We start from the raw sequence: 12,850 nt of genomic DNA, 5'->3' as shown, positions 1-12,850 counted from the left end.
TTAGATAATTATCAACTCAATGAATTCTCAAAACAACACGATGACCTAGGTATTGCCATTGCCTCTCATTACTGTGACAAAACCAAGGCACAGAGAGTTTAAATAACTTGTCCAAATGTTAGACAGGGATTTAAATCTAGTAATCTGTCTCCAGGGCTGTTTTACATAGCACTGCCCTACATGCCCCTCATGATGGGGGAGAAAACAGATGTGAGAATTAAATATACAATTAGTTGGCATACTTATTTCCATAATAAATAATCGATGAGAATGCTAATGGAGTTTTAAAGTAACTTTACTGGTGAAAGAAAGTTCATGGAGATTATAAAACTTGAAACCAAGAAATTCCCTGTTTGTAATGTTTGCCCACTTTTCTTAACCCAAAAAGCACTTCTACATTTCATCTTGAGGATTTTTTGGGTTTTCTATTTTTTAAAAAAAGTATTTTTAATGAGGTATAACACGTATATAGTAAGAAAACAAAACACTTTTCTGACCTGTATCATTACAGCTTAAAATATTACCTGTTTTGAAATTTACAAAGGGAATTATATAATATATACACATTCTTTGTATCTGTCTTTGTTTGCCCACATTATCCTGCAAGATCCACTCATGTTATTGTGTGTAGCAGTAGTTCATTATTTCATTATGAATATATAACTTAACTTTTCTAGTCTATTATAGATGAACAAAAGGTTATATTTTCAATTTTATGATCATTATTGTATATTTCCTTTCCTGTCAAATGTACCCACTAGTGTTAGATTTCCAAGAACAGAATTACTGGGTCATAGCATAAGTGTATGGTCTAATTATCTTTTTGTTATTGGTATGTAGTCTAATTCCATTGTGATCAGAGAAAATACTACATGTGATTTTAATCCACTTGAATTTTTTAAAGGCTTACTTTAGTGACTAGTATGCAATCAGTTTTGTTAAATGTTTCATGTTTATTTGAAAAGAATGTGTATTCTGCAGCTTTTGGATGCACAGCTGTATATACATGTCACTTAAGTCCAGTTTTTTAACTATGATGTTTAAATCTACCCTATCCTTACTCATATTTTGGTCTGCTGATGCTAACAATTAAAGAGACAGACAGCTATTAGGATCTCCAACTATGATTGTTGGATTGTCCACTGTTCTTCTCAGTTTTGCCAATTTTTGCTTTAACTGTTTTAAGTGTATACCTTTTTTTAAGTATACACTTATTGGATATCACGGGGCACCTGTGTGGCTCAGTCAGTTACACATCTGCCTTCAGCTCTGGTCATAATTCTCGGGTCCTGGGATGGAGTCCCATGTTAGGCTACCTGCTCAGCAAGAAGATTGCTTTTCCCTCTCCTTCTGCCTGCCACTCCGCCTACTTGTACTCTCTCTGTGTCTCTCTGTCAAATAAGTAAAATCTTACCAAAAAAATTATTGGATATCAGTGTCAAATTGTCCATTTAGTTACTATTGACCTAACTTTTTCATTTTTAGCATGACTTCTTTCCTTAATATCTAAAATGTCTAATACCAGTATAACTATATCAGCTTCCTTTTGATTAGTGTCTGCAAGGTATATCTTTTTTCCATTCTTTTCTTTTTCAACTTTTTTGTTCTGTTATTTAAGAGTGTGTATATTCAGGTAGCATAATAGTATTTTTTTTAAATTAACAGATAATGTATTATTAGCACCAGGGATACAGGTCTGTGAAATAGTACTTTTTATATGTCTTTTAATGGGTATATTTAGACCCTTTATATCTAATATAATTATGGATATATCTGGATTTAAATCCACCACATTCTTATTCATTTCTCACTTCCATTTGTTCTTTGTTCTTATACATTTTGTCTTTTTAAAAATTAATCAAGAATTTTTTTATTTTTCCATTTTTTCTGTAGTAGTCTGTTACTTCTACATTCTTGCATTATTCTTCTTTAGTTGTTATCCTATAAATTACATTATTTGCTCCTTGACTTATTAAAGTACAATCTAATTTAATATTTTCACCAGTTCCCAGACACTGCGAGGCTCTTATAACACTTTAATACTTTACCCTGCTTCTGCATTTTGACTATTATTGCCATGTATTTTAATTTCCCTAGACATTATTTTTATTTTGCCCAGGGTTCACCTATATTTACCTTCACTTTAAACTTTTTTCTTGCTCTTCATTCCTTCTTTCAGTTCTGCACTTCCGTATAAGATCATTTCCTTTAACCTAAACAGTTCCCTCTAATATTTAGTGTGAGTTGGCAATCACCAAATTCTCAGTTCTTGTTTGTCCACAAATATCTACTTATCTAAACTTTGGAGAAATTAGGTTTGCAGCCTGATTATTATTTGTTTTATAACATCTTGAAGATACCATTCCACCGACTTCTGAATCCACCAATTCTGTTGAAAAGGCATTTTCAGTCTCGCTATTGCTCCTTTGAAGGTTTTCTTTCCTGATAGATTTCGAGATTTTTTATTTTATCTTAGGCTTAGTAGCTTCATTCTGATGTCCTTAGGTATGGTTTTATTTGTATTTACGATGCTTAGGGTTCATGGAGCTTCATAAAGTTGTTCCTTGAGGTCTTCATCAGTTTTTAAAAATCATCAGTCGGGCGCCTGGGTGGCTCAGTGGGTTAAGCCGCTGCCTTCGGCTCAGGTCATGGTCTCAGGGTCCTGGGATCGAGTCCCGCATCGGGCTCTCTGCTCAGCAGGGAGCCTGCTTCCCTCTCTCTCTCTGCCTGCCTCTCCGACTACTTGTGATTTCTCTCTGTCAAATAAATAAATAAAATCTTTAAAAAATAAAAAATAAAAATCATCAGTCAATACAGTTTCAAATGTTACTTCTGTCACATTTTTTCTCTCCCTGACTTCTGGAACTCCAAGTGTACAAACATCATACCAGTATTTCTCCAACTATTTATGATGAATATGTTCTTCTTTTATTTATAATTCCTTGCAGACCAATTCTGTCATAAAATACATTAAAGATTTTGTGGCTAAATCCGTTGCTATAAATATTTGTAAATACTCTTTCTTTCTTTATCTTAGCAGGGACCAGTATGAGAAGCAGTCTCAGAATCATACTTTGAGAAGCACCATGTTAGATTTTTTTCACTGGTCTCATATATTTGTTATGAGTTTTTTGGGGGGGAGAGTCTTTCCTTTTATTCTCTATGTTTCAATCTGTTATGTTTTACCAACATTCTCAGGTTTACTGTAAATCTTCTCTTCTACGAAGTGTAATAGGTAGAGAGGAAGAGAGAGAGAACTAGTGGGGTGGGGGTGCAGAGCGAGAAGCAAATTCCCTGCGGAGCAGGGAGCCTGATCTAGGACTCAGTCCCAGGACCCTGGGGTCATGACCTGAGCTGAAGGCAGACACTTCACTGACTGAGCCTCCCAGGTGCCCCATCTCTTGCATTCTTAATTTGTTTTTCAGTTCTAGGATTTCTATTTGATCCTTATTTATAGATTCCTGTGTGAAAATAATAAATTTGTAATCTATTTTCTTAAACATATTAATTATAGGTATTTAAAATTCTGTCTGATGATCTCAGTATATCAATTAGCTATCATCTATTTGTATTTTCTCTTGAAATTCAGATATTTGGTCTTATTTCTTAACATGCCTGGTAATTTATTATTATTTCTACATTTTAGGTGAAATAATTATTTAAGTTCTTCCTACATGGAGGATATTGTTTTCTTCTGAAAAACAGAGCACAGACTCATCATCTTGATCCAGTAGGGAATGGTCTATCTCCAGTTTGCCCTTACTGTTACAGTCTAGCTCTTCTGAGTCTCAGTTGAGTGTTTGTCATTTTTATCAAAACTCTTCTTCCTCAGGAGCCTCTGAACCACAGGAGCCTCTGAACCACAGTTTCTGTTTCTTCAGTTATATGGAATTGCTTAAATCCCTGCTTAGACTTTTGGCCTCTTAACTCTGGATTCTTCTTGGCTTCTCTTGTGCACAGTGTAAACTCCACAGATTCCTCAGGAACTGTTGCATGCAGAATGCTGGCTCAGATATCTCTGGTTCTTTTTTTTCTGGGATCTTGGTCCTTCATATCATGGCTCTCTTAGTATTGGAAGAATTTTTGTCTTCTAATTCCACAGAAATTCCTGTAAGATCTAGGCCACTACTTTCTGTTTGGCCTCTATGCTCCTTTTTTGTATTGCAAATGTATCAAAGAGAAAAGGCCAGGGAGAGGGTCATGCTCACCTCAAAGCATTTCCTTTTCTCAGCAGTCTTAATTCTTCAAATTCTAGTCTCTTTAGGTGCTTTCTGATGCCTTCAAGCAGTAATTTATCCAGCTTCTTAGTGGGACAATTAGTCTGATAGCAGCCACTCCATTATGTCTGTAAGCAGTGTGCTCTAGTGAGGATTAAATAATATATAAAAATTGCTAGCATTACTAAATAATAATAAATATCCAACAAATATTTACTAACATTATTATTCCTACATCTCAGCTAACTTTTAGTTCAGGGGCATCTTTTAGTGTAATGTTCCTGGGAGTCTTACTCCAAACTCCCAATTCCAACTGCTTTTTATTCTCATATTTGCCCCTGGCATTATAAGTACACAGATATTGCCTTTAGGTTACATGGTCTTATGCACCAGACATTTCCCTGTGTCTGGTAATCTTTTATCACCATATTAACAGTTCTCTAAAGAAGTGATTGTCTTTTTAACAACCCAAACTATTTTCAAACCAAATCTTATGTAGATCCCAAGTAAATGTATCCAAAGCTACCTATTTTACCCACTATTATCTCAACCCTCCAGGTAGATAGATGGATAGATAGATAGATAGATAGGTACTCCTGAGCAATATGTTTTAGAGTCCAAAAGCTCTGAGGAATCCAACTTAAAAACTATTACCATAGGCATAATTTCTGGACACTGCATCTCTTAGAACAAAAGAATACTTAAACATTAATACCATAATATGGAAAAAATTGTCCAGTATTTTACCTCCTTTAGGTTCCACTAGAGAAAAGTTTGGCATGGTTCAACCCTAATTTCTAGTGATGTTTACACATCACTTCACGCTTTTGTGCTCACTAGAATCCAAATTAGCATTATATTCCCTCCATAACAACAAATATACATCAGAGCTGACATACCAGGCCTCTTTATCATCCAAAATAAACAAGCATCAGATGAAGCAGCAGACAATCAAAGAAATGTCTGACTCAAGATAGTCTAAATGTCAATCTTATATTATTTGTTACTAGAAGAGAACTACACAGGACTAGGAAGGAAGAAGGAAAGAGAAAAGACAAACAACTAACACTGTATAGAAAGGTAAACCTCCTGGGTCCGATGTGCTATCATTTATTTAGGCACAATGTCACATTAGAAGGAATTGAGTTGAATAAATACAATTGGGAGATGGAGAGGAGAAGTGAGTTGGGGGAAATTGGAAGGGGAGACGAACCATGAGAGACTGTGGACTCAGAGAAACAAACTGAGGGTTTTGGAGGGGAGGGGTGGGGGGAGTTGGGTGAGCCTGGTGGGGGGTATTATGGAAGGCACATATCGCATAGAGCACTGGGTGTGGTGCATATACAATGAATTTTGGAACACAAAAAAAAATTCCAATCTTACTTTGGTTTATCAAAAATAGATGAGAGATAGATGGATAGATATCTAATTCATAATCCAATTCTCTTCCTTCTTTTTAATAAACTTTTAAATTGAAGTATATAATTTAAAAATGTAGAAATAATAAATTTACAACTTAATGGGTTATTTTTTTTTAAAGATTTTATTTATTTATTTGACAGACAGAGATCACAAGTAGGCAGAGAGGCAGGCAGAGAGAGAGGAGGAAGCAGGCTCCCTGCTGAGCAGAGAGCCCGATGTGGGGCTCGATCCCAGGACCCTGGGATCATGACCCGAGCCGAAGGCAGAGGCTTTAACCCACTGAGCCACCCAGGCGCCCCTTAATGGGTTATTTCAAGTTGATCATGAATGTGTAACCACCACCCAAAGTCATGAAATAGAATGTTACAGAGACCTCAGAAACCCCTCATGTCCTCTCCTAATACTACTCTCTCTCTCTGTGCCCAAAAGGTAAACACTACCCCAAATATAGACTAACCTGTTCTGTTTCTGAATTTCATATAAATGAAATCCCATAGTATGTAGCTTTTAATATCTGTTATCTTTTGTTATTATTTTGTGAGACTTGCCCACACCTCATTCTTCTTCAGTGCTATATAGTGCTCCATGATATAAATAAACAATTTGTTTATCTATTCCATATTGATGGACATTTTTATTATTTCCACACAGAGCTGTTATGAATAAAGCTGTTAAAAACCTATAAGTACATGAAGTTCAGTGATCACATATACTCGTTTATTATTTTCACATAGGGCTATTATGAATAAAGCTGTTAAAAACATATATGTGCATGAAGTTCAGTGATCACATATACTCGTTTTATTTATATACTCACATATATTCAAGTTCAGTGATCACATATACCTAGAAGTAGAATAACCAGGTTACAGGATATGCATATGTTCAGTTTTAATAGATAGTAATAGCTTATCATAGAGGTTGGAGTTAGTAAATTGTGCTCATATCAGCAGCATAAAGAGGTCCACTCCCTGCCTGCCTATCCTTGCCAACACTTGGTTTTGTTGTCATTTTGGGGTTAGCCATTCTGGTAATATTTTTATCTCACTGCAGTTTTAATTTGCATTACCCTGATTAGTAAGGTGGTTAAGCATTCTTTCACACATTTATTGCCATTTCACGACTCTTTTTTGTGAAGTGCTTGTTCAAGTTTCCCGCTCATTTAAGAACACTTCTTGAAAGTCTCCTTCTTCCCTTCTCCTCTTCTCCCAGGAGCCTCTCCTTCATCCCAGTCCATGTGGCTCATCTGGCATACTCCTTGCCCCTCACCTACTCTCATCCATTTTTCTTAACCCAGATGGATGTGGCCTAGCTGTCATAATTTTTTTTCTTATCTCTTTGCTTCTTCTAATTCTCAGATTCTCCCTAACCAAGGAGAGTCTGGGACTCAGCCAGCAGGAATCCTCCCCCTTCCTCCCCTGCTGCTAGTCTCTATCATCTTCCTGTTTCTGCATCACCAAAATCCTGTGAAACATCTCTTTTGCATAGAAGTCTTTTGTAAGTTCTGTGAGTTTTTCTAATTCCCTCTCATGACTCTACTACTCCCTTATGCCATGTTGGCCACGTGGCATAGAATGAATTCTGAAAATGAGCTAGGAAAGAAAGGACCCACCCAGGAGGTCACTCTAAGGCCTTGGATGTCAAATTTGACCCTTTCCTGGAAGCCTGTTTCTCTGGGAGATTAGCCACACATTACAGAGAGCACAAGCTGCCTACCAGCTCTCCTAAATCTTCCTCTAGGGCAGACTCATGTCTCAGTAACCTCAAACCAAAGCCATTATCAGATTCTCTGTCCTTCCCCACCATGGAAGACTACTTGGCTACAGTTTGACAGGCACAGATGGTACCACCAGCTGCAAGGATTTTGAGCTCTTGTTGACTCTAAACTGCCCTTAGTCTTAATCTCTTTGCAGGTTGCTCAACAGAATGGGAGATGGGGTCAAACTTCTAATCTGGGAATAAAATTTATGGAGGGAGATTTAGCAGGGTCTGGTGAAGGGTGAGATGAGGTTAGGGATATTGGCAAGATGCATGAGAAAAAAGCCCTGAAAGGAAATGTATGGACAGTCAAGTGAATTTGGAACTGTTTAAACAAAGGATCAGGGATGAGGGACAAGGAGAGGAAAATATTCTTAGGTCTGATGATAATCTGTCTGCTGGTCTGAAAATAGAGCCAGGTCTTTGCATCGTGAAAGTTATGTATGAAATGAAGAACAAAATAAATAAAATGAAAGACCATTCCAAGTAAATGTTCTCTGTGTGGTTAGAATAACCTAAATGACCATTCTGATTGTATGAAGTGCCATTCAACAGACCTGGATGATTTCTTGTATTACAAAAAGCACTAAAAAAGCAACAATAAGAGTCATATACATATATTCTGGGTCCTACATAAAGTAAGTAAACATCAAGCAGGGTATGCATTTCTATCCCAATATCTGTCAACAAGGACACATGAAAGCTAGAAAAGACTGATCATGTATCTTCATGCTAGGAACAATGCTAACAGTTCTAACATCTTTCTCTCTTCCTCCAAGGGTAAGAACATCTGAATCTATATCCAAATTTTATTTTTTACTCTTTGTTTTTCATATCCAACTACTACCAAGTACTAAGACCATCAGCCTAAGTAAGGGTAGAGAAATGAACCAAAAGGCCCAGAATACGCTCTTTTTACCCCCAAACATTGTTATATGCAAAATCTGGCCTTCATGAAAAAGAAGTGGAAAGATGGTGCCATCCATGCAGTCAAAGGAGTGAGCAGTGCCAGCAAATGGGCATGGTTAGAGACACTATCTTCTCCTCCTGAGGAATGGCACCATGACATTGTACATCTGAAATTCCTGGACCCAGGCAGGCACTCAGGAGAAAGTTCAGTTATATAATAGCTAGTATTTGTTTGAGTTTTTGCCATGTGCCAGACACAGCACTAGGAACTTTATATATACTCTCTCAGCAAATTCTCACAACAATTCTAGGAAGCTAGTTCCATTATTGACTTCCTCTAGAGTTGGGACTTAGAGAGTTTAAGCAATGGAATGAGTTCCCCCAGGTGGTACAGGTGAGTGGCAGGTTTATAAAAAACCCATGGCCTGGATACTCAACAATGTGGCTTTCTCTACTCTATACTTTAGAGTTCCTGGACAGGCTCCCAATTTTCAATTTCTGAAGCATGCCCTGGAAACACTTGATTTAGCACTTTTTCCCTCTGCAAGATTTCTTTGGGCTATTTCTTCTGAAGTACTCTGGTCTTCATTTTTCCATAGTCTGACTATACACAGCTGAGTTTTTGTTTCATTTATTTTGAGTGTGATTAGGGGAGGACATTTTGGTTTGCTAGTTTTATTTATTTCTTTTAAATGAATTTACAGGTAATAAAAAGTAAGCCAAAAGGTGAAAAAAGAATAGAATGCTAGTAAATTTGGCCAATTTATATATGTATATTGTAATACCCAGAGCAGCCACTAAAATACAATACAAAGTGAAATGCTCACAAACACTGTAAATAAATAAATATAAAATCCTCAAAAATATTCAAGTAACTCTCAGGAAGATAAGAAAAGAGAAACATAGGAATGGCAAGTGGAAGAAATGAACAGAAAACAAGTAATAATATGGCAGACTTAAGCTCTAACATAGCAATAATTTCCTTGCATGTAAATGGTCTAAAAACACCAAGCAAAAGTCAGAGATTTCTCCAGAGTGGATAAAAACAACAATCCAACAATATGCTGTCTATAAGAAGAGATACATGCAACAATTTAGATGAATCTCAAAAAAGTTATGCTGAATTTAAAAAGCCGGTATCACAAGGTTACTTGATTCCATTTATGCAACATTCTTGAAATGACAAGATGATAGATGCAGAGATAGATTAGTGGTTGCCAAGGGTAAAGAAGGAGAGAAAGGGAGAGAGGTGGATATGGTCATAAAACAGTAGTATGAGATCCTTATGCTGAAACTGCTCTATATTATGACTGTGATATTTGTCATGCAAACTTATACATATGATAAAATTTGCATAGAACTGAACACACACACACACACACACACACACACACAATTGCATGTAAGCCTGGTTAAGCTTGGTGGATAATTTCAATGTCAACTTTCTAGTTGTGATGTTAATCTATATTTCTGCAAGGTGTATACCACTGAAGGTATACAAGGCCTATCTGTATTATTTCTTACAAGTGATCTGAATCTATAATTATCTCAAAATAAAAAAAATTTTTTAATGAAGAAGTAAATACACACTGAGAAGGAAGTCTCATCAGCTTCTGCCTCTGCATCCCTCCATTCTGTTCTCCAGGAATAACTACTGTGGCTCTTTTCTTACACATCCTGTCGGAGATTATCTACAGTCTTTCCACATAATTAGAGTGAATGCTACACACATATAGGTTTATAGTTTTTACATGAGTTTTGACACCATGCCCACTTTCCCTGAATATTGCTTTGTTAATTTATCTTTTTTTAAAGTTCTTATTTAAATTCCACTTCGTTAACAGACTATTATCAGTTTCAGGTGCCTAATACCGTGATGCAACACTTCCATGCAACACCCAGTGCTCATCACAAGTGCCATCCTTAATCCCCATCACCCAGCTAGCCCATTACCCACCAACCTCTTTTCTGGTGCCCATCAGTTGTTCTCTATAATTAAGAGTCTGTTTATCAATTTATCTTGAGTTTGCAGCAGAGATAGAACTCCTTGTTCTAATAGCTCCACAGTATTCCAACTCATGAATGCATCCTGGTTTACTTAATCTTTTCTTCACAGAAAAACATAATCCAACAAAAACACACATATAGTTTATTTCCAAATAGTGCCTATAATAGACAATGCTCCAGAGTGGGTCACTGATCACTGATTTGGGTTTTTTTCTAACCATATCTAACCAGATACCATACACATACCCTAAAAAAAACACCCTTGGTCCTGGGCTTCTGGGAACCAGGCCTAGACCCTCCAGTCACATCATAGTGTGCTGGGCTCTGAACTCAGGAGATGCTGACCAGAGGCTTATCTATCTCCGTGCCCCTGTCCCTGGCTTTGCATCACTCAGCTTCTCATTGTTAGTTTACTCTATTTTTAAGCTAATAACTTTTCTTTAGCAAAAGTGCACCTGTTCATAGTTTTCTGAAGATATTTTCCTCCACTTAATGAGGATATTCCCTCCCAGTTCTCTCCCAATTACCTAGAACACCCTCTTTTCTTATTTACCCCTCTACCATCTTTGCCATGACTTGTCTTCCTTTAATAAATGAAATAATTTTTCTTGCCTCCCCGTCTTGACAAACAGCTCAAAGCTACAAATTACCCTTTCACCTTGAGTACAATGGAAGTAAGGTGTTCTAATATGCCTTGCAGGTGTATAAGCATGTATAAATAATATGGTGTTTACAAATAACGGGGGACAGGCATCCATATCTGAACATTGTATGCTCCCTCCCCCTTTTTTCTTCGTGGAGCACCTCCCCTCATCTCTGTGTAATTTGCCAACTCCCAAAGAGGCACTTTAGACAGAATGGCAGGTATAAATTAAAGAATTTTACTATTAAAAAAATAAAGAGAAAAAGAAAAGCTGGCCATTTCCCAATGCCTAGCACAGAAAGCCACAACAAAAGAGTGTTTTTGGTTACTTTGTTTCCATAACCAGTCACAACTCAGCTCATACACTGGTATGTTAGCTCATTTCTGCCAGTGAGTCAACAACAACAGTAAAAATATGCTGCATGAACTGAATGTGTATGTGTGTGTGTGTGTGTGTGTGTATATCAGGAGTAGTGTAAAATTAAGGTATTATACATAAATTAAGGTATTATACATAAATGACATACCATATGTAATCATTTTTAAGTTATTCCACGTAATTTTAAAACGTAAGCCCCTAACATTTAGTAAGTGTTCTCTATATATCCGTTGAGTAAACGTGGATGAAGCACTGAGAATGCCTGCTCTCGTCAATGGTTTTTCTTAGATCATCTGTGTCTACATGTCAGATGTCTGTTTTATGAGTGTTGCATTGCCTGTGATTATGGAAGTTTAAAACAAGTTAGGTGATGAAGCTTTTCTTTGGCTTTCGCTCTTTAGGCAAATATTCCGTAGCCATTGCAGTGTTCCATCATGTGCAAGCTCTGCCGTCTCCCTAACCATTATTACTCTGCGCAGCCGGACTGTTTTAACGTCTGATCTATTCCACCAGGTGAAGCAAACAATTTAGACAGAGCACCACAGCTGCTTGATATAGGATGTCCTCATGTTTTTGCTCCCTTTTTTAATACACCCAAGCATCACATTTATTTTTTCAACAGCTGCTGCACATTGCACAGATTTCTTAATTAGCTAATGTTTGGAAAGCCCTTTGAAGATAAAAAGCCCTATATAAGTGCTAAGTGTTATTATTACCTTGACAAAAGAGTTCTCTTTTACCTTGGCTCACTGCAAAATGTGTGAGCTTTCCTTCTCTCTAACTAGCGCTAGTCAAACCACAGGCTGCATGAATCACAGGAGAAAGAACTCAGAAATTCAGCTGTGGCCCCTGAATGCAGGCACTTGGGCACCCTGGAGTGCTCCTTCGTATCTTAATGTAATCTTTGCCAGGCACCGGGAGAAAAGAATGCCGGGCAAGGAAACACATTTTCGGGCTCTAGAATGCTTTGGGGAGAATGGAAAATAGGGACCTCTTTCTTGTAAGAGCTCTTCGCACATCAAACTTACATTTGTTTCTCTTGGCTTGATTTTGGAAAACAAAGCAAATGTTGAGCTATCACAGATTGCATCCTTGCAAATAGATACTCGTGCCCTAGAGATGAGAAAAGATTTTCGTGAAACATAAATGTACAAGCTGCCTTCACCCCTTCCTCATTACCAGAGGCAGGATACTAAAGAAAATCTACTAAAATGATGGGAGAAGGCAAAGAAGGCCTCCGCAGCTCAATGTTCACACCTTACCCCCACCCCACACACATCGTTGCTTATCAAAAACACTACCCTTAAAGGATGTAGAAGATGCAGCTTCTGTCTTGGAGAATTTTCCATTTTACTATTAATAAAACAACAACAGCAATATCTGAGTGGCTCAGTCAGTTAAGCGTCTGACTCTTGATTTCCACTCAGGTCATGATCTCAGGGTTGTGAGATTAAGCCCTGCACTGGGTTCCAGGCTTAGTGGAGAGTCTGCTTGGGGGTTCTCTCCTCTCATTCT

General features: G+C 37.3%; 1 protein-coding gene across 3 annotated transcripts in view; it reads right to left on the bottom strand.

Annotated features, from left to right (window-relative positions):
* Positions 1-12,850, bottom strand: part of ST6GALNAC3 (ST6 N-acetylgalactosaminide alpha-2,6-sialyltransferase 3) — a 530,587-nt gene that overhangs the window by 219,727 nt on the left and 298,010 nt on the right. The gene's annotated exons all lie outside the window — the stretch shown is intronic.

The sequence above is a fragment of the Neovison vison genome, chromosome 2 (genome assembly GCF_020171115.1).
Source record: "Neovison vison isolate M4711 chromosome 2, ASM_NN_V1, whole genome shotgun sequence".
Classification (NCBI taxonomy): domain Eukaryota; kingdom Metazoa; phylum Chordata; class Mammalia; order Carnivora; family Mustelidae; genus Neogale; species Neogale vison.
This window is presented reverse-complemented; position numbering and strand designations above follow the sequence as displayed.